Here is a 24,969-nt window from a genome sequence, read left to right on the forward strand (position 1 = left end):
AAAAAGAATCCATAGGGAGTAAGTTCAATTTTGTGAGACTTTGGATTCTATAAAAATCATTCGATTCTGAATTCTTTGTACAACACCACCTAAGTCTTCTGGACTAAAAAAGTATAAAGCTTATAAAAGCTCATAAAACTAGATAAACAGTCTAAAATTACCAAGTAAAACTACCTATTCAGCATTAAACAGTTTTAATATAATTTAAAATGAATAAGGAAATTGCATTGATGATCCATTTGGGCAAAAAAAATAGAATGTACAAATATAGTGTGCTCTAATCAAATACTTTTCAAAATTCTTCTTTGGATTTACTGTTCAAAATTATATTTGATTAAGACTCTACCCTCCTATGATAATTGATTACTGTTCCATTAATTATACAAATTTCAACAAATATAAAATTATCAATATAGCATTTTTTTATTTTATGAGAAATATGTGTAGATTTGGCATAACTTCTATGCCAAATTTGATAGAATTCATCAGTGGTAGAAAAAAGTCTATGCCTAAAAGTTTAGTTGATTATTAAATTCATTTCTTTAATAGGTATAATTAAATTTTTATTTTCATTCATTTAAATACTTTAAACATTTTTTTCTTTTGAATTTATCTGCTTTAGGGGTTATGTAAAAGAATAGTGTCCAGTGGGAGTGGTATTAGCAAGACAACAGAACAGGAAGTCTTGAATCCTCCTTTACTCTGACTAACTCATGTTTTCAACAGTAATTCATGGACATTTTCTCCTTGTGAGAAATTCAGAAACTAATTAAGAAGTTACTGCACTCCTGCAGAAGATGAAATAAGTCACACTGAAGCTAGTAGGACAATGTGAAATACCTTTTCCCAGCTTCTCTCTGGGCATAAAAAGAGGTACACCATGTATCCTACATCCCAACATTTTCAGAGGCTAACAGAGGACTGAATTTTTTCCATCCTATTTTGAAGAGAATACAGAATATGGAACATGGTATACTCTAGCCACCTGGAGCTAGTGAAAACAGAAGCAATGGTTCAGGCTGAGGGTCAACACCCCCACACCCCCTGGCTCAGCACAGAAATAGCAGTGGTAAAACCCTAACTCCCAGATTTTTCCTGAGAAGGAAAAGTGGTGGCGCACTAAATGTCCAATGTCCCAACTTTTCAGAGAGCTATCCAAAAGATTAGCTTCTGTCTACTCTGTCTCAGAGCTCTGATCAAACTGGGACACAGTATTTTATGCCACCTAAGGCCTCTCTGTGAGATCAGAGATAGACATTTGGCCTGGTGGTCCCCATAGCCACTCCCTGGCTCAGCAACAAGCAAGTGGACGAAAAGCCTCAGCTCCCAGGTTCATTTTGAAGCGAGAAGGGAAAAGAGATGCATTGAGTGTTCAATATCCTAACTTTTCCAAGGGTTACCCAGAAGACTGGTTTCAGTCTAGCCTGTCACCATAGTCAGTGACACTAGCTCAGGATAGCACAGACAGAGGAAAAATCCAAGATCCCAACTTCTATCTAGAAAATGAATGAAGTACATTGTGCACCTAACGACCCGACTTGAAGGAGGGGTTGCCTGATAAATTGGCTATGTGAGTACTGACAGGTTTCATCATACTCTAGACACCACAGACTACTAAAAATAAAAAAAAAAAGTGGATTGGAACAGCGTGAATATTTGAGGGGCCTCCACAATCTCTGGCCCAGGCTGATTTGTGAGGATCTTGTTCAGTACGGGGCTAGTCTGCAAAGACTAGGAGAAGTGGCTGTTGTCTCTAACATGCAGATATGAACACAGAGAATCAGGAAAAATAGAGAAGGAGAAAAATACCTTTCAAACAAAGCAACAAGATAAATCTCCATAAACTGACTAATAAAATGGAGGTGTGTTGTTTACCTGACAGAAAATTCTAATAACTGTCATAAAGATGCTCACCAAGGTCAAAAGAACAATGCGTGAACAAAATGAGAATTTCAACAAAAAGAAGTTTTGTAAAGTACCAGACAGAATTAGTGGAGTTGAAGAATACAATAACTGAGATAAAAAATTTATTAGAGGCATTAAACAGTTGACTAGATCAAACAGAGGAAAGGATTAGGAAACTCAAAGACAAGTCATTGCAAATTAATCAGCCAGAAGAACAAAAAGAAAAAAGGAAAGTAAAAGAGTAAAGAAAACCTAAGGAACTAATGGAACGCCATCAAGCTTCTAAATATAAACATTACGGAAGTCCCAGAATAAAAACAGATAAACAAAAGACTAAAAGAGTTATTTAAATAAATAATAACTGAGAATTTCCCAAACGTGGGAAAGAAAATAGACATCCTGATTCAAGAAGCCCAAAGTTCCTCAAAAATATTTCTAATAATGGAAAGATACAAATTTTCTCAGAGAAATAAAAGCTGAGGGAGTACATCTCCACTAGATCACATTGTAAAAATGCTAAAGAGAGTTGTTAAAGGTAAAAAAAAGGAAGCTAAGCAGCACTACAATAGCTTAAGAAAGACTAAAATAACATACAGACATATATAGAACCCTGTATCACTGTCAAAGTGGTTAGTAAATCATTCGAATTCTTATATAAAATTTAAAAGACAAATGTATTAAAAACCTATAATAACAATGTTAATGAGTACACAATACAAATAGACATAAATTGTGACATCAATAACATAATATGTGTATGTGGCTGGGAAGAAGAAAAAGCACACTTTTTTAGTATGTTATTGAACTTATCAGCTTAAAATAGATGGTTATATATTACATAAGGCCCATGTTGAACATGAATAAAACTACAAATGTTACACACACACACAAACACAAAGAGAAAGGTATCAAAGCATAACAATATAAAATATCTATGACACACAAAGGAAAACAAGAGAAAAAAATGACAAAAGCCGCTAAGACAAAGAGAAAAAAACACAATGGCAATAGTGAATCATTCCCTATTAATATTTACTTCAAATGTAAACACATTAAAATTCCTAATCAAAGGACGTGGAGTGGCTAAACAAAAGCAAGATTCAGCTGTTTGCTGTATTAAGATATTCACTTTAGATTTAAAGACACATATAACCTGTAAGTGAAGGGTTAGAAAAAGTTATTCCATGCAAAAGTGAGCAAGAGTAGGTATATTTATACTAGACAAAATAAACTTTTAGCAACAACCTGTTACAAAAGATAAAGAAGGACATTAAAATAATCAATAAATAATCAATGGGAACATATAAAAATTATATGCATCCAACGTCAGAAAATTTAAGTATATAAAGCAAATATTGACAGAGTTGAAGGGAGAGAAAGCAAAACAACAGTAGGTTATTCAACTCTCCGCTTTAAAAAATGGACAGGTCAGTCATACAGAAAATCAATAAACAGTGGATTTGAGCAATGCTAAGACTATATGAACCAGAGATGTTTAAAGAACATGCAACACAACAGCAGCAGAATATATATTCTTCTCAAGTAGGCTCAGAACATTCTCTGGGATAGACCAGATGTTAGATCAAAACACAAGTTTTTAAAATTTTATGAAGATTGAAGTCATGCCGAGTACCTTATTCAACCACAGTATAATGAAACCAGAAACAAGAGGAGAAAAACTTCTGAAGGATACACAAAAATGTGAAAATTAAACAAAATAGTTTTGAAAAATTACTAAGTCAAAGAAGGAATCACAAAGAAAATAAGAAAATATATTTAAACAAATTAAAATAAAAATATAACATAACAAAACTTATTGGATACATCAAAAGTAGTACTACAAGAGAAGCTTGTAATAACAGATGCCTATACTAAAAGAAAGAGAAAGATCTCAAATAAACAACCTAACATTACACCTCAAGGAACTAGAAAAAGAAGAACAAACCAAGACCAATGTTTGAGGAAGAAAGGAAATAACAAAGATTAGAAGAGAAGTAAATGAAACAGAGAGTAGAAAAACAATAGAAAACAAAACCAAGAGTTGGTAATTTGAGATCAACGAAATTGTCAAACCTTTAGCTAGACTAAGAAAAAATACTAAAATAAATATAATCATAAATGAAAGATGAGACACTACAACTGTTATAAGAAAAATAAAGGTTCATAAAAGCTTACTGTAAACAATTCTACACCAACAAACTGTATAACCTAGAAAAAGTGAAGTGGCAGTATACAAAATCAACATGCAATAATTAGTTGCATTTGTATACACAAACAACATACTATCAAAAAAAGAATTTAACAAAATACTTCCATTTACAATACTATCAAAAAGAATAAAGTACTTAGGAATATCTTAAGTAAGGAAGAAAAAGACTTATACATGAAAACTACCAAATATTGAAGAAAGAAATTTAAAAAGACACAGAAAAATATATAACTGGTATTCATTTATTAGAAGACTTAGCATTGTTGAAATGTTCAAACCGTGCAAAGTAATCTACAGATTCAATGTTATCCCTATCAAAATCCAAATTCCCAGTGGCATTTTTTCATAAGTATAAAAAGACAATTCTAAAATTTATATGTAACACAAAAGAGTCCCCAAAGCCAATACAATTATAATAAACAAAAACGAGAATGGAAGTATTATGGTTCCTAATTTTAAATTATTTTACAAAGCTATAGTAATCAAAATAGTTGGGTATTAGCATAGATACGGACACATGAACCAATGGAACAGAATAGAGAGCCCAGAAGTAAATCCATACACACACGGTTCATTGATCTTCAGTAAGGTTCTACAAACACACAATCAGTAAATGGTAGTCTTTTCAACAAATATCTAGTTGAGAACACTAGATATTTACATGCACAATAATGAATTAGGACTCGTATACTATACCATATAAAAAATCAACTCAAAATAGATGAAAAACTTAAACGTCAAAACCTCAAACTGTCCAACTTATAGAAGAAAATATGGAAAAACATATCTATGTTTTTCTTGGCATTGAATTCATGAATATGAAACCAAAGCATAGGCAACAAAAATAAAAATAGACAAGTGGGAATAAATAGGACTAAAAAGCTTCTGCACAGCAAAGGAAACAATCAACAAACCAAAAAGGCAAGCTACAGAATGGGAGAAAATATTTGCAAACATTATATTAGATAAGAGGTTAATTGACAAAGTATTTAAGAAACCCCTATGACTCAATAGCAAGAAAATCCCAAACAAGCAAAACACACACACACACAAAACTCCTAAAACCCAAAGTTAAAAATGGGCTAAAAATTTGAATAAACATTTCTCCAAAGATGGACAAATGGTCAATAAGAATATGAAAATACACGCCACATAGTTAATCATATCCAAATGCAAACCACAACTACAATGAGACATCACCTCACAGTGGTTAGTATGAGTATTATAAAAACAAAACAAAACAAAAACAAATAATACAAAACACAACAAAAACAAGAAGAAACAAAACATAGTAAGGATGTAAAAAAATTGAAACTCTTGTAGATGATAGGAATGTAAAAGTGTTCAGCCACTTAAAAAACAGTATGGAGGTTCTTCAAAAAATTAAAAATAGAATGACCATATGATCCAGCAAATACAATTCTGAATATTTATCCTAAAGTATTGAAATAAGTATCTCAAAGAAATATTAGCAACCCAAAGTTCATTACAGCAAAGCTCACAATTGCAAAACGGAGAACAAACCATGTGTCCATTAACTGATGAACAGACAAGAGAAATGGTGTATTCATACAATGGGATATTATTCCACCTTTTAAAAAAGGAAATTTTGTCATTTACTATGACATTGATGAACCTTGAAGATTATTCTAAGCCAAACAAGCCAGTCACTCAGAAGAACAAATACTGCATGATTCCACTTAGATGAAGTATCTATAATAGTCAAAGTCATAGAATCAGATATTAAAATTGTTATCAGGAGCTGGGGGAGAAGAGCATGGCAATGGAAAATTACTAATCAAAGGCATAAAGTTTTAATTAGGGAAGATTAGTAAGTTCTAGAGATCTGCTGTGCAATACTTTTCTAAGGTAAACAGTATTTTATTGTACATTTAAAAATTTGCTAATAGGGCTGGGCTCAGGGGTTCACTCCTGTAATCCTAACACTTTGGGAGGCTAAGTGGGCGGATCACCTGAGGTCAGGAGTTTGAGACCAGCCTGGTGAAACCCTGTCTCTACTAAAAATACAAAAATTAGCTGGGTGTGGTGGCACACACCTGTAGTCCCAGCTAGTTAAGAGGCTGAGGCAGGAGAATCACTTGAACCTGGGAGGCAAAGGTTGTAATGAGCCGAGATGGTGCCACTGGATTCCAGCCTGGGCAACAGAGCGAGACTCCATCTCAAAAAAAAAAAGAAAAAAAAATGTGCTAATAGGTTAGATTTCATGTTAAGTCTTCTTAGCACAACAAATAAAATAAAATAAGGTATAATTTCCAAAGGTCTAAGGAATTTTGTAAAAAACGTATTGTTATTTACAGTTAATTTAATCAATTTTGAGCAGATAATAAACTGTAAGTTGACAATTTCTAAAGTTGGTTGAAACATTTTCAGGAATTCATGAAAAGGATGTGTATTTATTTTTCTCTAAATGTCAACTAGGTCAAGTTGACATCTAATTTGACATCTAATTCTTCTATATTCTGAAAGTATTTTTGTCTACTTCTATAATTTGCTGAGGGAGTTTTTTTTTTATTTCTACCATCAATCTGTCAGATTTTGATGCTCTGATTTTAAGTGCATACGTATTTGTGATTCTTATGTCTTCTTGATTAATTAGTACTATTATTGACATGTGATATTGGTGGCAGCAGAGGGCTACCTGGTGCTGCTGCTGTCATCACACTAGCTGCTGAAGGGCGCCAGGAGGAGGCAGACAGCCCATCCCCCGCATCCCGCCACCCTGACGCCAGGGCGACGGTCCGTGACAGAATCTCCCACCCCTGGGGGAGCGTCTCAGAGGGGCAGCAGCCAGGTTGGTCGGGCAGGGAGTGTCTTCAGTACAGAGCTTAGGCCGCACTGTGGGGGCCTGGGGTGGGAAGTGGGAGTGGTGCCGGCTTCAGGGACCCGGCCGCTGCCCCGCTGCCCCGACCAAGGGTGCCAGATTCCTGGGCTTCAGGAGGAGTCTCTGTGCAGGGCCGCCTGGGGCCGTGTCCCCAGGGTCTCTCTGGCGTCAGGGTGACTGCTGAGGCTTCTACTCCCGATGGCTCGGCCCGGGGAATGATCCACTCTGCCCCGGGTCACCGCTGAGTGCCAGGGAAACGGGCTGCTCATGGCAATATTGCCCCTGCCCTCGACGCCAGCCGGGGCCCAGCAAGGATCAGGAGCCCCCGCCCCAGGCTGCGAGGGGGCGCAGCTGAGGCTGCATGCTCCAGGGAGCTAACAGGCAGGAGTGCTGCCCTTCTGGGTGCCACTGCAGCCACCCAAACCACCGCTGCAAAACTGTGCCTCCTTCTCTACAGAGCAGTCAGGAACTCCCCCACCCCACCATACAGCTGCAGCTGCCCAAACCTGCAGCTGCAGCCTCATGCATTCCTGCAGTCTTGGGGGCCCGGGAAGGCCCTCCCTGCCCTTGCAGACTAGGAATTGCCTGCTCCCACTGCCTGGCTTCTCCCTGCTGTTCGCTCCTGCTCTGATGTAGGAGCAAAGTTGGGGCCAAGCCTAGGTGCCATGAATGGCAGCAGGAGGCAAAGTTTCCTGGGTGGAAGAGAGCAGGTCCCCAGTAAGGCCCCCGCTTCAGACCAGGAAGGACCTGAAGGCTTGGGGCCAGGCTGCCAGGCCCGTGGACCAGAGGAGGGACTTGTGGTGCCGTTTTCAGGCCTGCCCATTGCTGCCCATAGACCAACTGGCACGCACTTCCTCCCCTCTGATGTCCATAAAAAACCCCAGGCTCAGCCAGAGCAGGGCAGAGGACAGAGAGATGATGGAACGACCAGCTGCCGAAAGGAGCTACCCTTTCTGCTGAGACTTGGGAAGACAACCGGACGACCAGCTGCAGAAAGGGTCCACCAACCACAGGGCCTCTCTGTTGACAGCTGAACACTCCAGAAGACAACCTGCCTACGGAGGAGGAGCTACCAACTGCAGGTCTCCTCTGAGCTATTGCAAAGCTTAATAAAGCTCCCCTTCATCTTGCTCACCCTCCACATCTCTGTATACCTCATTCCTGCTGGACGCAGGACAAGAACTTGGGCAAAGGCGCCACCAGTCACAGAGGTTTCCCACCAGAAAAAGCAACACCCCCCAAATCCAGTAACATATATACCTCTTGTAAAACTATAAATCTTTAAGTCTAATTGTCTATTAAGATTATAGCTCTTCTAGCTTTCTTATGCTTATTTTCTGCATGGGTTTGATATATTTTATTACTTCACTTTCTATGCTTACTTTTATCAAATTCATGGAGGCATAATTTACTGAATCAATTTATAGTACAAAATTCCAACAGTTTTGACATATATACTCAGCCACAAGACCACTACTACAATCAAGATATAAAACATTTCCATCATTCCAAAAAGGTTTTTCTGGCCACTTTGCAATCCATCCATCTCTCCTGTATTTCCAGCTCCAGGCAACCTCTGATTTGCTGAGGGTCACCATAAGTTTGTTTGTAGTTTCTAGACTTGTATGTAAATAGAAATATATGACATTTGTTTCCGGCTTCCTTTACTTAGCATATGGTTTCAAAATGTACCCACGTGTCAATAATGATTTATTTCCATTAATGAGCATGCTCGGTGAATACATTTTGTCTGTTCACCTAGTGATGGACACTTGTATTGCAGCCAGTTTTTGATGGTTGTGAATAAAGCTTCTGTTGAGATTTGTGTATAAATCATAATATTAAATATGTTCATGTCCCTTGAGTAAATACAAATAAATCAAATGTCTGGTTTATAGGAACAATGTTGTTTAAATATGTTTGAAACTACTGAACAGTTTTCCAAAGTAGTTTTATGATTCTACATCCTCAGCAGTAGGATATGTAAATTTATTTTCCTCTACACCTTCATAAATTTTAGAACTAAGTTTTTCTGTAATTTTGTGTTACTGTTATTTTATTTCCTATTTACAGAATGACTAATAATATTGAAATTTTTTGTGTATTTATATGCAAAGTGTTGCCTTTTTTGAAGTGTTTTATAAAATTTTGGCAAATGTTTTGGTAATTTTTTTGAGTTGTAATTATTTTGTACACATGTTAGATTTAAACCCTTTGTCAAATATATAAGCTGTATTTCACAGTATTCTATATTTTGCCTTTTAATTACCTTTTTGAAGTTTTTGAAAGCAAAAATATGTTTTTAAAAAAATTTGACCAAAGGTAATTCATCAGTATTGCTCTTCATAGTATTTTCTTGTGTCCTAACTAGAGAAATCTTTATTTTTTTCCCCCAAGGCCGTTAAGTTTTTTTCTCTATTTTTTCTCTAGAAATTTATAGTGATAGCTCTCTTGTTTGTCTGTAATATATCATGTGTTAGTTTTTTTGTATGATGTGAGATAAAAATGAATGCTGATTTTTTTTCTGTGTAAACACATAGTTTTTCTAGAACCATTAGAAGAAAGGCATGTCTTTCCCTATTGTGGTTTTTCTGATTTTCATAAAAAACTGACCACATGCATGTTGGTCTCTTTCTGTACTCCAATCTATACCATTAATCTGTATATTTATGTTTTGCCCAATCCACCCTATCTTAATTATTGAAGCTTTATAGTACTATTTGTTAAAATGTAATGCAAGTTCTTCAACTTTCTGTCCTCTTCGTTAAAAGGGTTTCCTATTCTAGGATGTTTGCATTGCCATATAAATTTTAGAATCAAATTGTCAATTTCTAAGTGAGAACACTGAAAGTGTAAGTCAAATTGTGGAAAACATCTCAATATTAAGCTTTCTGTCATATAAGTGATATTTTTTACTTAGATCTTTAATTGTTCTCAGTGATGCTGTGTATTTTCATTATAAAGATTTTACACGTATTTGCTAAATTTATTTCTAAGTAGTTTAATTTTTATAAAATTATAAATGCTATTTAAAAAATTTTATTTTCTAGTTGTTACTCCTATGGAAAAATATTATGATTTTTAAATGGTATTTTTTGCTGTCGTACTGCTATTATTTATGATTTTGGCCTTTATTTTAGGTTTGGGAGTACATGTGAAAGCTTGTTACATAGGTAAATCTCGCGGGAGTTTGTTGTACATATTATTTCATCCCCTGTGTATTATTCCTAGTACCCCATAGTTATCTTTTCTGCTCATACTGCCAAGTTTAAGTTGTCATTACTTTGTAGGTTTTATAGAATCTTCCACATAGTCATGTCTACTGTGATATGAGAGTTTTCATTTTTTAGTTCTATTTTTAATACTTTTATTACCTTTCTCCTCTTCTTAATGCAAAAGCTGCAATCTCCATTACAATGTTGAATCGAAGTGGTAAAATCAAGCTTTCTCAATATGGTCCTGATACTAAGTATAATATTAGCTATAGATGCCCTTGAATATATTGTGGAATTTCTCCTATACTTCTAATTTGCTAAGAGTTTTTATTAGGAATGATTGTGAACTATTTATAATGCTTTTTCTGTATCACTTGAACATAACATTGTTTTTCTTCCTTTATTCTGTCATAGTAATGTAATGGTAAATTACATTAGTAGAGCTGTTTTAAAATTTCACAATTTTTGGGAGGCCGAAGCAGGCAGATCACAAGGTCAGGAGATCGAGAACATCCTGGCTAACACAGTGAAAACCCGTCTCTACTAAAAATACAAAAAATTAGCCACGGGTGGTGGCACGCACCTGTAGTCCCAGCTACTTGGGAGGCTGAGGCAGGGAGAATTGCTTCAACTCGGGAGGCAGAGGTTGCAATGAGCCAAGATCGCGCTACTGCACTCTGGCCTGGGCAACAGAGTGAGACTCTGTCTCAAAAAAAAAAAAAAAAAAGAAAAAAGAAAAAAGAAAAAAAAGATATCACAATTTTTACTGAATCTTAGCTTATTTTAACAACGCCTAAATTGGATAAACATCATCTTATGGAAAATATGTTTAATAAGTGAAAGAAAACCAGAAAATTAAATCATTATTTTCTGGAAGCTAAACAATAACAATTTACCAGAACTTTACAAGTAGCGATATACAGTTACTCAGTCTTCGTACAAGTTGTTTCTCATGAAAGTTTATCTCTTTATATTTAATATAGTTGAACTAGTGATTATAGTTAGCATATACTATTTTATTACAAGTGGCTTGCTGAGAATAACATGTTGACAATTTCACTGAGGTTTCCAATGTAACATAATATAGTCATAGAAAAAGTGAAAAGTGAACATGAAAAGACAAAATATTAAAAGAAAATGAAAAGGAAACAGTGAAAGGATATTCAAATATCATGTGTGTAAAGACTTGAATTCCTCAGAGAAAGCTTTCTTGATTATGATACTCTTTGCTATATTGGATTGTTATATATATTGATCTCTTAATATTTTAAGGATATTATGTTTGTGTTCAGGAAAAATATTAATGTATAATTTTCTTTCTTTTTATGAAATATCGTTTTCAAGTTTTAGAATTAGGGCAATCTTAGTCTCTCAAAATGAGATGGGGAGAGATTCTTTCTCTATTTTCTGAGAGAATTGCTGTTTTATTTATTTTTTTCTTCCTTGACTATTAGGCCTATTCTTATTCTTTTGTTGGTATTGTGTTACAAAGAGTTTAATTTGTAAATAATCTATAATTAAACAAAGAGCTTAATTTATAAACTATCTTAGATTTTTTGCTTCATCTTGTGTCAGTTTTGACAATTGTATTTTAAAATAAATTTGTTCGATATGTCCAATTTATTTGCATGAAGCTTTTCATATTTTCAACTGCCCTTTGAATAATTGTAGCATCTCTGGTGTAAGCCTCTTTTTTTATTCCTATTATTTGTGATTAATTTACTCTCTGTCTAGATTATGCTTTTTAAAAACGAATCTATTGATATGCTTAAAATGTTTTTTATGAAGAACCTCCTTTAGACTGTGGATGTTCTCTATTGTTTGACTATCTTCTGTTTTTCTAAAAAATTTTCTGCTTTTATCTGCATTTGTTCTTTTATTCTACACACTTTGAACTCACTTTTTTTCTAGTTTTTTACATTCTATATTTTATCTTTAATCACTGATTTTAGCCCTGTCTTCTTTTCCATATAGGCGATAACACTTAAAAATGTTTCTCAAATCACCGGTTTAGATACATTTTCCGTATTGAAGGTAGTTTTCTCAATAGTCTCTCTTTGAGCACTTGAAAACAGAAGATAATAAGGTTCTCAGGGTGCAGGGCTATAAGACAGAAAAAGCCTATTTTCTTGAATCACTATATGGAAGAGACACCCATCAACAAAGAGCATATCAGCATTAGACTGTTGAGTGAACAAGAAGAAAATATCTATTGTCTTTTAGCTTTCTTTATTTTTGGCTTGTTTTTGTTAGAAGTTTAGCATATCTTAATTAATGTAAAGTGCAATCAGGCCTTAAAACTAAAAATGTTATAATGTAGCTACATGTTGCAAGACTAGCTAAACATTGGTTGAGAGTGAACCAGATGACTGAAGAGCCTCAAATAGCTCTGGGACAAGATGTTTCAATGAAGCCCTTGAGATTACAAAATAATAATCCAAAAATATTTATGAAGCATCTCTTATATAAGTCACCTATGTAAGTACTAGAGATGCAATTAGGATAGATACATACAGAATATAGGTTGTGCACTACTATACAACTCACCGAAGTCTCATTTAGACTATGTGGGACCCAGCATAGTTCTCATAGATTACGATGACAATTGTGCGCTGAGAATTATAAGCACTTGATGAGCTACCTACAATAGTGAATCAAGCAAACAATCTTATTGCTTTTATAACATTTAAAATCTAAAGAAAAATAGGCAATAATTTAATTTACAAATGCATATAAAGTATAAATATTTGATTGTAGTAAGTTTTAGGAATAAAAATTAAGCATAGAAATAGAATAATCATGGTTGGGCACCGTGGCTCACACCTGTAATCCCAGCACTTTGGGAGGCGGTGGGAAATTTGCTTGAGGCAAGGAGATTAAGACCAGCCTGGGAAACATAGCAAAATATCCCTCCAACAATGCAAACTTACCCTGGCGTGTTGGTGCATGCCTGTAGTTCCAGCTAGTCAGGTGGCTGAGGCAGGTGGATCACTTGAGCCCAGAATATCAAGGCTGCAGTGAGCCAAGATGGAGCCATTGTACTTCAGCCTTAGTAACAGAGTGAGACCCTATCTCACAGAAATAGAGTAATCATGATAATGATAAAATATGGTAATTTCTATAGGGTTTCCAGAGAAACCCTCATAATGGGAGTAGTACGTGAGTAAAACTTGAACTGATATGAGATACTATATGACTATTTGAGGGAAATTCATTTTAGGTACGGGGAAACACAAGTATAATAGCTTGAATAATGGCATGTGCTTGGTTCATGTTCCATAAAGAACAAGAAAAGCAGTGTGGACAGGAGGTGGTAAGGGAGGTTGGCAATATTAGAAAATGAGTTTGAAGTGCTACATATACTAAATAATGGAGGACTCTGTAGGTGTCCAAGGCCTTCAGAATTTAATTTTAATGGAAAATTAACAGTGTGAGAAGGCATTCCATAATCAAATTAACAAAATATTTGTAGAAATAGGAAATACTCAATATTTTCTGATGTTGCTGAAAAGTAATGAACGATAAACACTGTGAGTTGTGATTTGGCTTAGGATTCTAAAAATTTTAATTAGCTCACTAATGTTTCCTTATGAAATAAAATTAGTCTGAGAATTGAAAGGAGTCCATCATTAAGTAACAGCTATTCTGACGCCATCTAAACCAGATTATCTTTAAATTATGTCTATGGCATTTTATGTAACAAACTTTGAATTCTAAAGAAAAAGAATCAAGTTTGTTTTACTGAGAGTAATATTTTCTTGACTGAGAAGGATTATGTTTGGAGGTCTTGAACCATTCCTCCAGCTAAGTAAATGGCCTTCAGAGAAAGGAAGTCTAATCAGTCTAATGAGCTGATTTCTATGTCGTATGCTTGGCAATACAAACTCAGGCATGAAAATATTCAATAATATTCTGAGCATTTAATCTGACTCTAGCAATCTGTTCTAGCGGGCCAGAAAGATACGCTAAAAATCATCCTAGTTAGGGGTAAAAATTTTGAAAACTCCCATAGGCTTTTTAATAGTGAATACAGGTTATTTACATCGTTGTATATGGAGGTGCATAATGCTCTAATAAAAAGAAAATTTGCCATTAACTTTAGAAATGACAAATTGGTCTGTAGGAAACTGCGTTCATGAAGTGACTTGTGTAGTCAATAGGTTTGGGACAATATTTTTATATATTTTTATAGGTACCCCTGAGGCTCTTTATGTTTTTCAGAATTGTCTATCTTGTCAATAGCACACAGGAGGCTTTCTTTGTTTGGCAGATGTAAGTTTGACTAGGATACTTAATCAGTGTCAGCTCTTTTCCAAGGGCCATGAGCTTTCTTACCAAAAAGCACAATTGCTGAAATTCAATACAAGCCTGTGAACTGAATTTTACGTGTAGGCATCAGTCAGAGTGAGGACATGCTAAGGGCCTGGATACAGTGGATTACAGCTGGCAGCCACTTGTCAGATATGAATGATCATTTTTGTACTCAAGTGACAGAGACTAGACTCATGTTTCTGTCATGCAAAAAAGTAAAAGGACCAATGCAGAAATTCCTTTCCCTCTCACAATTCATGGGTGTACAGTTTAGGAATCCCACTATCCCTAAAAGTGAAGGAACTATAGTAGATAAAGAAGAATACCAACTTACCTAGTGAAACTCCAAACACCAGTGAAATTAAAAATAAGCAAAATAAAAAGACATCCAGAATGAGTGATTCCAAGTGAAAAAAATTGTTGAGAAAACCTATAACCAATTCATGAATCAGTCTATCAATCAGTTAAGAGAGCACATAAGGAAACAATTATATTGTTTCCTTCACATTCACTTATTTTTTTCAACACTCACTTATTAGTTCAACAAATAGTTCAGCAGATATTTGTTAATACTCTACCACAAGTGAAGTTTTTAGGGATTCAAAACAAACCACTTTTTCTAAATAGAAAAATCTAGTGTTGCTAGATTTCACATGGCTGTCACCTCTAGTAAACACAAAAATGGAGAAAACACATCCAATCAAATTAAATTTTTTAAAATTATAATTCATGTGTGTTTGTGTGTGTGTATTTAATCCAGATATACAGATGATACTATAGATGAATTCTTATTTGGCATAGAGAGAAAGGAGCTCAGCAGCAACTTACCCTTTCTGAAATTCAATGTTGGATGTGTTGGGAAATGGAACTAAATGTAAGGTAGGTTGCATCTTCATGGCATTTATAATATATTTGGTATAGTGTGGTTACAAATGCAAACAATTAGGATACATAAGATAATTACTAAAATTAGGTGAAGGACAATTAATGCTAAGATCATATCTCATAAATAATACAGTGCATCCTAGAACAGGCACAAATAAGTTAGGAAAATAAAAGCTAACCTACGATGTAGAGAGAGAAATAAACAGCAAGTGTTTTTCCCTGAAAGTGTGTTCAACCATTCTCTAATTTTTGTATTGAGAAAATTTAGCACTAATAAAAATGCTTAAGTATCACCAAAGGTTAATTTTAAGAGAATGTCAAATTTATGAAAATACTTATAGACTCAGAGAATACCTAAGTATATAGCTTTGTCACCTGACGGGGCCTAAGGGCAGTGACTGCAGTAGTAACAAGCACAGTTAATCTTAGTTTTAATACTAATTTCCAATAAAAAAATGAGAACTTTTTGGAGAAGCAGCTTATTCTGTGACTGAGTCAGGAAACACAGTAGATGAACTTGGATCATCTTGTAGTGTGAGAAAGTAAAGAAATATTTTTCAAAACTAAAAGAATGATGGGGATATGTCAAAGGGACACAGGAAAGAAGCCAAATTGAAAGAATCGCTAATGGTTAAAGTTGAAATAATGTGAACCATAATAAATAAAATAATAGTATTGGATTATACCCCAAAGTATAAAATAAATATCCATGTTCCCATACTGATATAATACAAGATTGAATAAATAAATAATGGGAGAGAATAGATAAATCTCAAGCACAGAAGAATTCCAAATAAATTATGTAACTACTCCATCCTTAGGAAGGATGAAGCATACCTCCCCACTTCTTACATGTAGAACACATATTGATATTTTGTAGATGATTTTTGTTTTCTGTCAGATTATGAAGATTTTCTTCTACTTTTAGTTTGCTCAGTTTCTATCATTTATGCATTTTAATTTTGTCAAATTTGTTTTCCAAATCTATTTTAATTTTATGATATTTATCTTTTATTGTATCAAAATGTTCAATTACATAGACTGATTTACAGGTGTTAAAGTAACCTTACATTCCAGGGATAAATCTTACTCAGTAAATGTGTTTTTTAAAAATATTTTTATATTGCCTAATTTAATTAGTTATTATTCTGATATGTTTTTAAGTATTTTATATAGATATTTATGATGGATATTGGTGTGTAATTTTCTGTCATTCTTCTTTCTCTCTCCTTTTAATTTTTTTTAGTAGAATGACTTTTTCATTTGGAAAGGGTTCTCTCATTTTTTCCGACAAAGATTGTATATGACATTCGTTATTTATGCCTTAATATTAATAGGATCACAAGTGAAACCATATGTACTTGGAGTTTTCGTTATCAGAATGTCTTAAGCAACAAATTTCATGCCTGTATTGAGATCATGCTATTGAAGAATTTAGGGTTATAACACCCCAAATTGCCTCAATCTGGCACATCGATTATTTGGACCTCAAAGCACTTGAGAAGATAATTCTTATTACCAGTGACTGACAATTGATGCTGCAATGGACCTGTACAATAAATTTCCCGAAATAACTTTTATATTCTGTCAACTTCACATGCTTTTGTATATCTCCTAATGACTCCCCTGGATTTACTGCCCCTAGCTCAGACCGCTATGTCTGGCCATTTTTTTTTCCCCACAGAATTTATTATTCTTTGTCTATAAAGTATAAAAGCTTTTTGCTTTGGTCATTTCTCTGGGTCTTCTCTGTCTTGTGAGGATGTATATGTAAAATTAATAAAACTTACTTGGTTTTCTCTTGTTATCCCGTTTTGTATCAATTTGGTTCCCAGACCCAGCCAAAGATCCCATTTAAAAACTCATATGGGTACAGGGGGTATTTAGGCTCCTCTCCACTGTAAATATATTTCGTATTTTATTCTGTGCCAGGTTTGGCTGAATTGTAGTTTTTTTTACAATGTGTTTATCACCTATGTTGGTGAATTTGTTGTCATAAAGTAGCTAGCAAAGACCTCTACTATTTTAATACCTGTCAAATCCATGAAGATATATCTCTACATTCTCGTATCTTTCCTTCCTGACATTGGTAAACTTCATACTGTTTTTTTTTTTTTCTTGGTTCATCTACTTACATTTGTTTTTTTTTTTTAAATTATCTTTATTGATCTTTTCAAATAGTTAACTTTTCGCTTAATTAATTGTCTCTATTATTTGTCTCTTTCCTCCTTCTTCCAAGTTTTGGCTCACCTCCAGAATCTGCCGGCTTTTGTTTACTCTCAAATGCCATAAGTAAATTTGATTTTTGAATTTAGTCAAGAATTTATAATTGTTAAATATGGGAGAGTTGGGTCCAGTAGGATCTTAGCCATATCGGAGTTGGAAGCCAAACAGTGGCATTTTGAAATTTTTAAAAAAATACATCTCATATTGAAAAGTATGAATTAAATCTACATATCATGACAGATTGTCTCTAATATCAGCCATGAAGGAGTATTCAAGAAAACGTATTCATGACAGATAAACTTTATATTAAGCATCCAGATATGCTTAGCAACAGCTCTTTGCAGTTCAAATTTTCTATGACACACAAAAAGAAATGTTTAAAATATTGTATTATTCAAGCATAATTCTATTCAAGCACCTGTATTAATGCACAATTGATAAAATAAGGACAATAAATAACTTTTAACATATGATTACTAAATAAAAATATTCTGAAATGCATTAAATATTTAGAAAAAGAGAGTAATGTATTACTCTTCTCTGTGTAGCTCATATATATGAATTAATGACATTGATAGAATGAGTAAAAGTTAATCATTAGTTTATTCATTATTTTGGCATATGTGGACGCAAAAGAAATAAGCCATGTTCATATAATTAAGTAGATTAGAATTAAAAGCATCAGATTACAATGTTTTTCATTTACTTCTTTTAATTTTTTGTGTTATATGCCAAAAATCATGTAAAAATAATATAAAATATTTTAATGGTCATATTCTAATTTTGGTAAACTCTAAAACTTTGAATTCTCCAAGTTTCAAAAGATTTACTACCAATTCATTGTTACAAAGTCATTGGCTATTATCAGGAAAGTTACTCTTTAAATTAAAGGCATCTTTTTTAACCTGAAAAAATTCTCTAAAATATTGTTATTTTAAATACTTCATGGTAAATAATTTTGATAACATAGCTTTTAAAAATGCTTTCAATATAATTTCATAGAATTATTGTGGTTATAACTTAGCTCATTCAATTCATTGAAAATTACAGCACAAAATTCAGTTGTGAAAGGCGTATTTTCTTGCCAAACAAAAATCTGCCTTACTTTTCATTAGAAAATATATAATTTTATTATCAGCTTCAACAACTTTTCATACTCATTTTTATGACAACCATTTTACTTGTCAATTCTAAGAATATATGATCATGAATTTGATATGCAGATAAATATTTATCATGGGCCAATATACTTTAATTTTAATATGAGGTTTAGTCTTTAGAAATTGAAAGATAAAAAGGTCTCCAGATTATTTAATATGTTCCTTCATTAAAGAAGTCTTTGCTCACATAAATATTGACTTTTAACTTGCTCCTTGGTTTCAGGCCTTGGGACCACAGTGAAACACATGATAATAAAACTCATTTAATTGAGAGCTACAGATCTTTCTTCTACACAGTGGGGTAGCATAGTTGTGAAAGGTGAGGCGAGGAGAAAGACTGTGCCTAGTCTCTCAACTGAATACACATTCTCAGGCCTGTGCATTTCAGGTAGGATATAGCTTGGAATCAATCATCTAGAAACTCATTGCTTTAACAATCTATGCCTATAGACTCCTTGAAAAGTTTTGTATTCAGGGCCACGTACCCTACCTAACAAACATTGCTGGTCTTGATGAAAATAGCATAGCTGAAGCACATGAACTTATATAAATTTGAAGGTACTAGAAAGACAAAAAATAATGAGATAAGGACATGACTAGATAAAAATTAAGAAGACTTTTTGATACAAATCAGAAAAGTGTGTGTGTGTGTTTCTCTACATATGTATATATAGTTATTATATATAGTTATACATATAGTAATTATATATATAATAACTAGCAATGCTTTAACACTTGTTATGTTTATCAGCCTATCAGATATTTAAAATAATGAGTGATGATTAACATTTTTGTATGTTTATCAGCCTATCAGCCATTTAAAAAGCTTCCTTCACAAAGCTACTATATGTTTTTATTCATTTTTGAACAGTTGCCTGTATCTTATTGATTTATAGGAACATTTTATATATTCCCACCCACATTATACCAGGGCAGTAGACTACTTTTTTTTATTCCTATTAAGTTAAGCTTTTGGCAAAAAGGACACAAATAAGACAAGCGCCTTTTTAATGTATCGTTTTTATATCATAACCTTTAACTCTGGTATTTAATCTCCATTCCTCTTAGGCAGAATTTTACTTTTTCTACAGCTAAAATTTGCAAGACACTTGTCAACCACTTTAGTACTCAGGAGAGGGCCATGAGATATATTCTAAGAGCTTGCCTCTATATTAATGAAAATATTACTAAATATAAGACAAACTTACAATTCATTTTGTTCTTACTGAAGTAGTGTTCTTTTTCCATGACAGATAAACTTCATATTAAGGGCACAGATATGGTTTGTAATAGCTCTTTGCAGTTCAAATTTTCTGTGACACACTAAAAGAAACGCTTAAAATTGAGTTGAATTTATTTGAAAGGGGTCAATGAGTCACAGCAAATGTATACATTTTTCACTTAAATACTGTCTGCATGGCTGCTTAAACAATTCTCTTTTTCTCCAAGTAGATTCATAATAATGACTGAAATTTAATTCCAATAAATGAAATTGGTTTGTTATTGTCAAGTAAATGTACACTACAACTGTGGAACCAAACATATATTTAGTTAATCACAGGACTCACCAGTGTCAATGAGATTAAAATATTACATTATTGTTTTCATAAGTTGGAGAATTATTTTTAAGAAAATGAATATCCCCAAAATAAATGAGGGAAATTACATATCTGGCGATAGCCTAAATTGAATGGAATCTTGATGTGATAATGGAAATATTCTTTTCCAATTAAAATTTCAATTTAAATTTTCTTCAATTAATATCTGTCCTCCTAAAAATGTTAGATTGTTATCACTCTCTAGCAAGAAGTATACTATAATTCTTTTTTCATATGAACTAACATGATTGGTAGAACTCTCTAGAAGTAGTATGCTAAAACATGTTCTTGATATAATACAGTACCAAATAAGAAATGTACTCTTGGGAATATATTAATTTTATGGTATAGAATTTATGAAGAAATTTCTCTGCAGGTAAGAACTTATAGTCAAAGAGTTAAAACATTTGCCTTTGTTCAAAATAACTAAAAATTTTAAAAGTGTGTGCATGTGCACATGCTACTAAAAGAATTAAGACAAATAAGCTTTAACTAATTAAATAAAATCTGTATCTGCAGTCAACAGCTAAAATCAATCCTAATTAAAAAGAATTTTAAATGCCTTTGCATTATTTGTTCTTCTAAATGCAAAGTGAAGTCACAAGGATGATGTTTGACAGATCGTTATTGTGAGCACCTGTTAAAATGCAAGGCTGATGTATATGTTAAACATAGGACTAAATGAGGAAAGTTCCACTTGTTATCCAGCTACTTCTGGAGGGATCCTGATATTCAGTTCAGTTGTATTAAATGATTTGGGGACTGACAACATGTATCCTTGTAGATTTCAATTCACAACTAGGTTTACTATCCACCCCTTAGGCCAAAAGTTCCATTTTATGCAGTACATCTAGCTTTCCTTAAGACTTGGCTATCAAGATTGTTAATTCTTTTTCTGAAATCAAAATTTTCCTTTGCTTTATTCTTTTTTTTTTTTTTTTTTGACGGAGTCTTGCTCTGTCGCCCAGCTGGAGTGTAGTGGTGCGATCTCGGCTCATTGCAACGTCTGCCTCCCAGGTTCAAGCGATTCCTCTGCCTCAGCCTCCCAAATAGAATTATGTAAAACATGGTGTATTAGCCTGTTTTCACACTGCTATAAAGAATACCTGATGCTGGTTAATTTCTTACATAAAGCAAAGAGGTTTAATTGACTCACAGTTCCACATGGCTGGGAAGGCCTCGGGAAACTTACAGTTATGGCAGAAGGTGAAGGGGAAAGCAAGAACCTTCTTCACATGATGGCAGGAGAGAGCGTGCAGGGGAATCTGCCACTTTTAAAGCCATCAGATCTCAGGAGAACTCACTCATTATCATGAGAACAGTATGGGGGAAAGCGCCGCCATGATCCAATCGCCTCCCACCAGGACCCTCCCTTGACATGTGGGGATTACAATTGGAGATGAGATTTGGGTGGGGACAGAGCCAAACCATATCAAATGGAAATAACCAACATTAATATTTCAGCTAAATAAATATTGAAAATAACAAAATAAAAATTTAAGAAGCCACCTTCATTCAAATGTAGGATTATAGACTATTAGAATAAGAGGAACTTTGAAGTCAAATTCAGTCTTTTACTTTTAACTCTTCATTTGCAAGTAATGAAAAGTAAACAATGAATGCTACAAGTAGGTAATTCTTTTCACTTTTATTATTTCTCTCTTTGTTGATAGAATTATTTTTTAGACTGTCTTGAATCCAATACATTATTTCAAAGCATAATAACATATTTGGATTTTGATAAATGGCACACTAGGTATGAATTTTGACACAAATATATTTTTAATTAATACTGTAGTGTTATTTCTTTCAAAACAAAGTAGCAGTTTATTACATGGGATTTTCCACTTTGAGCATATACTAGTCATAATTAGTGAGTTTGTTTTCATTACTTTTAGAAACAAACCTATATTTGTCAGATGACTTGTTAAGGAGAGGAACTGAGCTATTACCCCAACTGTCACAAATTAAATGTATTTATTTTGTGCTAACATCAGTCCTGTACTCCACCTGAGATTCTAGCAAAGTTTGAACATCTCATACTGGTGCAGCAGTCACAAGTCTTCAAGAATTGTACTGGATTAGTGATGCCAATACACCTTCAAAATTTACTTCCTAAACAAATGAAAAACATTTTCTAACTGGACACCATATCTCTCAAATTCAGATTCTTTCCACACTATAACAATCCATACTCATAGGTAAAATCTGTACCAGGATATCATTATCAGAAGAAAAGTGCTTGCCACTGGGACCCTGTCCTTATTTCAGAGATGTTTTCCAGAAGGGGCTCCTTTTATTTTTTTCTGTCCCAGTTCTTGACATTTTGTGGTATGCTTTGAAAAAACACTGCTTTCTTAGAGCATATAACTATCTGTCCAACAACAGACTGAGGATGAATCTAATATACCAGCAGAGAAGAAAGTTCAAATATTTAAGATTTTTGCTACCCAATGATTGCAGGTTTTCGCAGCCAAAGTAGGGGCAAGAGCACTCCTCAATTCCAATTTCAGCCACCTTAGCAAGTGTAGATGCATCATATCATGAACTAAATAATTCCAAACCACTTTCCCCTTTAGTGCCCCTTTAGTGCCCGTCTGTCTTTCAATATACTCCTTATACAGTCAATCCTTGAACAATGCAGGGGTTAGGAATGCCAACCCTCAACATAGTCAAAAATTTGTCCATAACTTTTGACTCCAAAACATAACTGTGAATAGCATACTGTTGACTGAAAGCTTGACCAATAACATGAACATATTTTTACAATAATGTAAAGTAGACAAATGAAAATTTTGTTGTTGTTGTTGTTGTTGTTTGTTTGTTTATTTTAAGAGGCAGTCACGCTCTGTAGCCCAGACTGGAGTGCAGTGGCATTATCTCGGCTCACTGCGAGCTCCGCCTCCCGAGTTCACGCCATTCTCCTGCCTCAGCCTCCCGAGTAGCTGGGACTATAGGCGCCCACCACCATGCACGGCTAATTTTTTGTATTTTCAGTAGACACGGGGTTGCACCGTATTAACCAGGATGGTCTCTATCTCCTGTCCTTGTGATCCGCCCTCCTCAGCCTCCCAAAGTGTTGGGATTACAGGCATGAGCCACCGCGCCCGGCCAAGAAAATGTTTTTAAGAAAATTATGAGGAAGAGAAAATATGTTACTATTCATTAAGTGGAGGTGGATGCTTGTAAGTCTTCATCCTTGTCATCTTTTTTTTTTATTATTATTATTATACTTTAAGTTCTAGGGTACATGTGCACAACATGCAGGTTTGTTACATATGTATACATGTACCATGTTGGTGTGCTGCACCCATTAACTCGTCATTTACATTAGGTATATCACCTAATGCTATCCCCCCCTCCCCTATCCAACAACAGGCCCCGGTGTGTGATGTTCCCCTTCCTGTGTCCATGTGTTCTCATTGTTCAATTCCCACTTATGAGTGAGAACATGCAGTGTTTGGTTTCTTGTCCTTGCCATAGTTTGCTGAGAATGATGGTTTCCAGCTTCATCCATGTCCCTACAAAGGACATGAACTCATCATTTTTTATGGCTGCATAGTATCCCATGGTGTATATGTGCCACATTGTCCTAATCCAGTCTATTGTTGATGGACATATGGGTTGGTTCCAAGTCTTTGTTATTGTGAATAGTGCCTCAATAAACATATGTGTGCATGTGTCTTTATAGCAGCATGATTTATAATCCTTTGGGTGTATACCCAGTAATGAGATGGCTGGGTCAAATGGCATATCTAGTTCTAGATTCCTGAGGAATTGCCACACTGACTTCCACAATGGTTGAACTAGTTTACAGTCCCACCAACAGTGTAAAAGTGTTCCTATTTCTCCAGATCCTCTCCAGCACCAGTTGTTTCCTGACTTTTTAATGATCGCCATTCTAACTGGTGTGAGATGGTATCTCATTGTGGTTTTGATTTGCGTTTCCCTGATGGCCAGTGATGATGAGCATTTTTTCATGTGTCTGTTGGCTGCATAAATGTCTTCTTTTGAGATGTGTCTGTTCATATCCTTCCCCCACTTGTTGATGGGGTTGTTTTATTCTTGTAAATTTGTTTTGAGTTCTTTGTAGATTCTGGATATTAGCTCTTTGTCAGATGAGTAGATTGCAAAAATTTTCTCCCATTCTGTAGGTTGTCTGTTCACTCTGATGGTAGTTTCTTTTGCTGTGCAAAAGCTCTTTAGTTTAATTAGATCCCATTTGTCAATTTTGGCTTTTGTTGCCATTGCTTTTGGTGTTTTAGACATGAAGTCCTTGCCCATGCCTATGTCCTGAATGGTATTGCCTCGGTTTTCTTCTAGGGTTTTTACGGTTTTAGGTCTACCTTGTCATCTTAAGAGTCCTCATTGTCTAGACCTTCTTGTTATACAACCATAAAATTGATGGCTGATACTAATCTTTTTCCTTTAAGGCTCAGGGTTGTCAGCTTTATAGACAAAGGTAGTCCTGATCATAAATCCAACTGCATTTGAAGTATTATGATTTAATATTGCATCTTTACATTTGTTAACATTTTTCTTAATTTTGAATGGCAGCATGTATGGTCTGTAAGTGTTCGTGGGCATAAGTTTTAATAAATTTTTACTTTTATAGTAG

Source organism: Gorilla gorilla, chromosome 3 (assembly GCF_029281585.2).
Source record: "Gorilla gorilla gorilla isolate KB3781 chromosome 3, NHGRI_mGorGor1-v2.1_pri, whole genome shotgun sequence".
Taxonomy (NCBI): domain Eukaryota; kingdom Metazoa; phylum Chordata; class Mammalia; order Primates; family Hominidae; genus Gorilla; species Gorilla gorilla.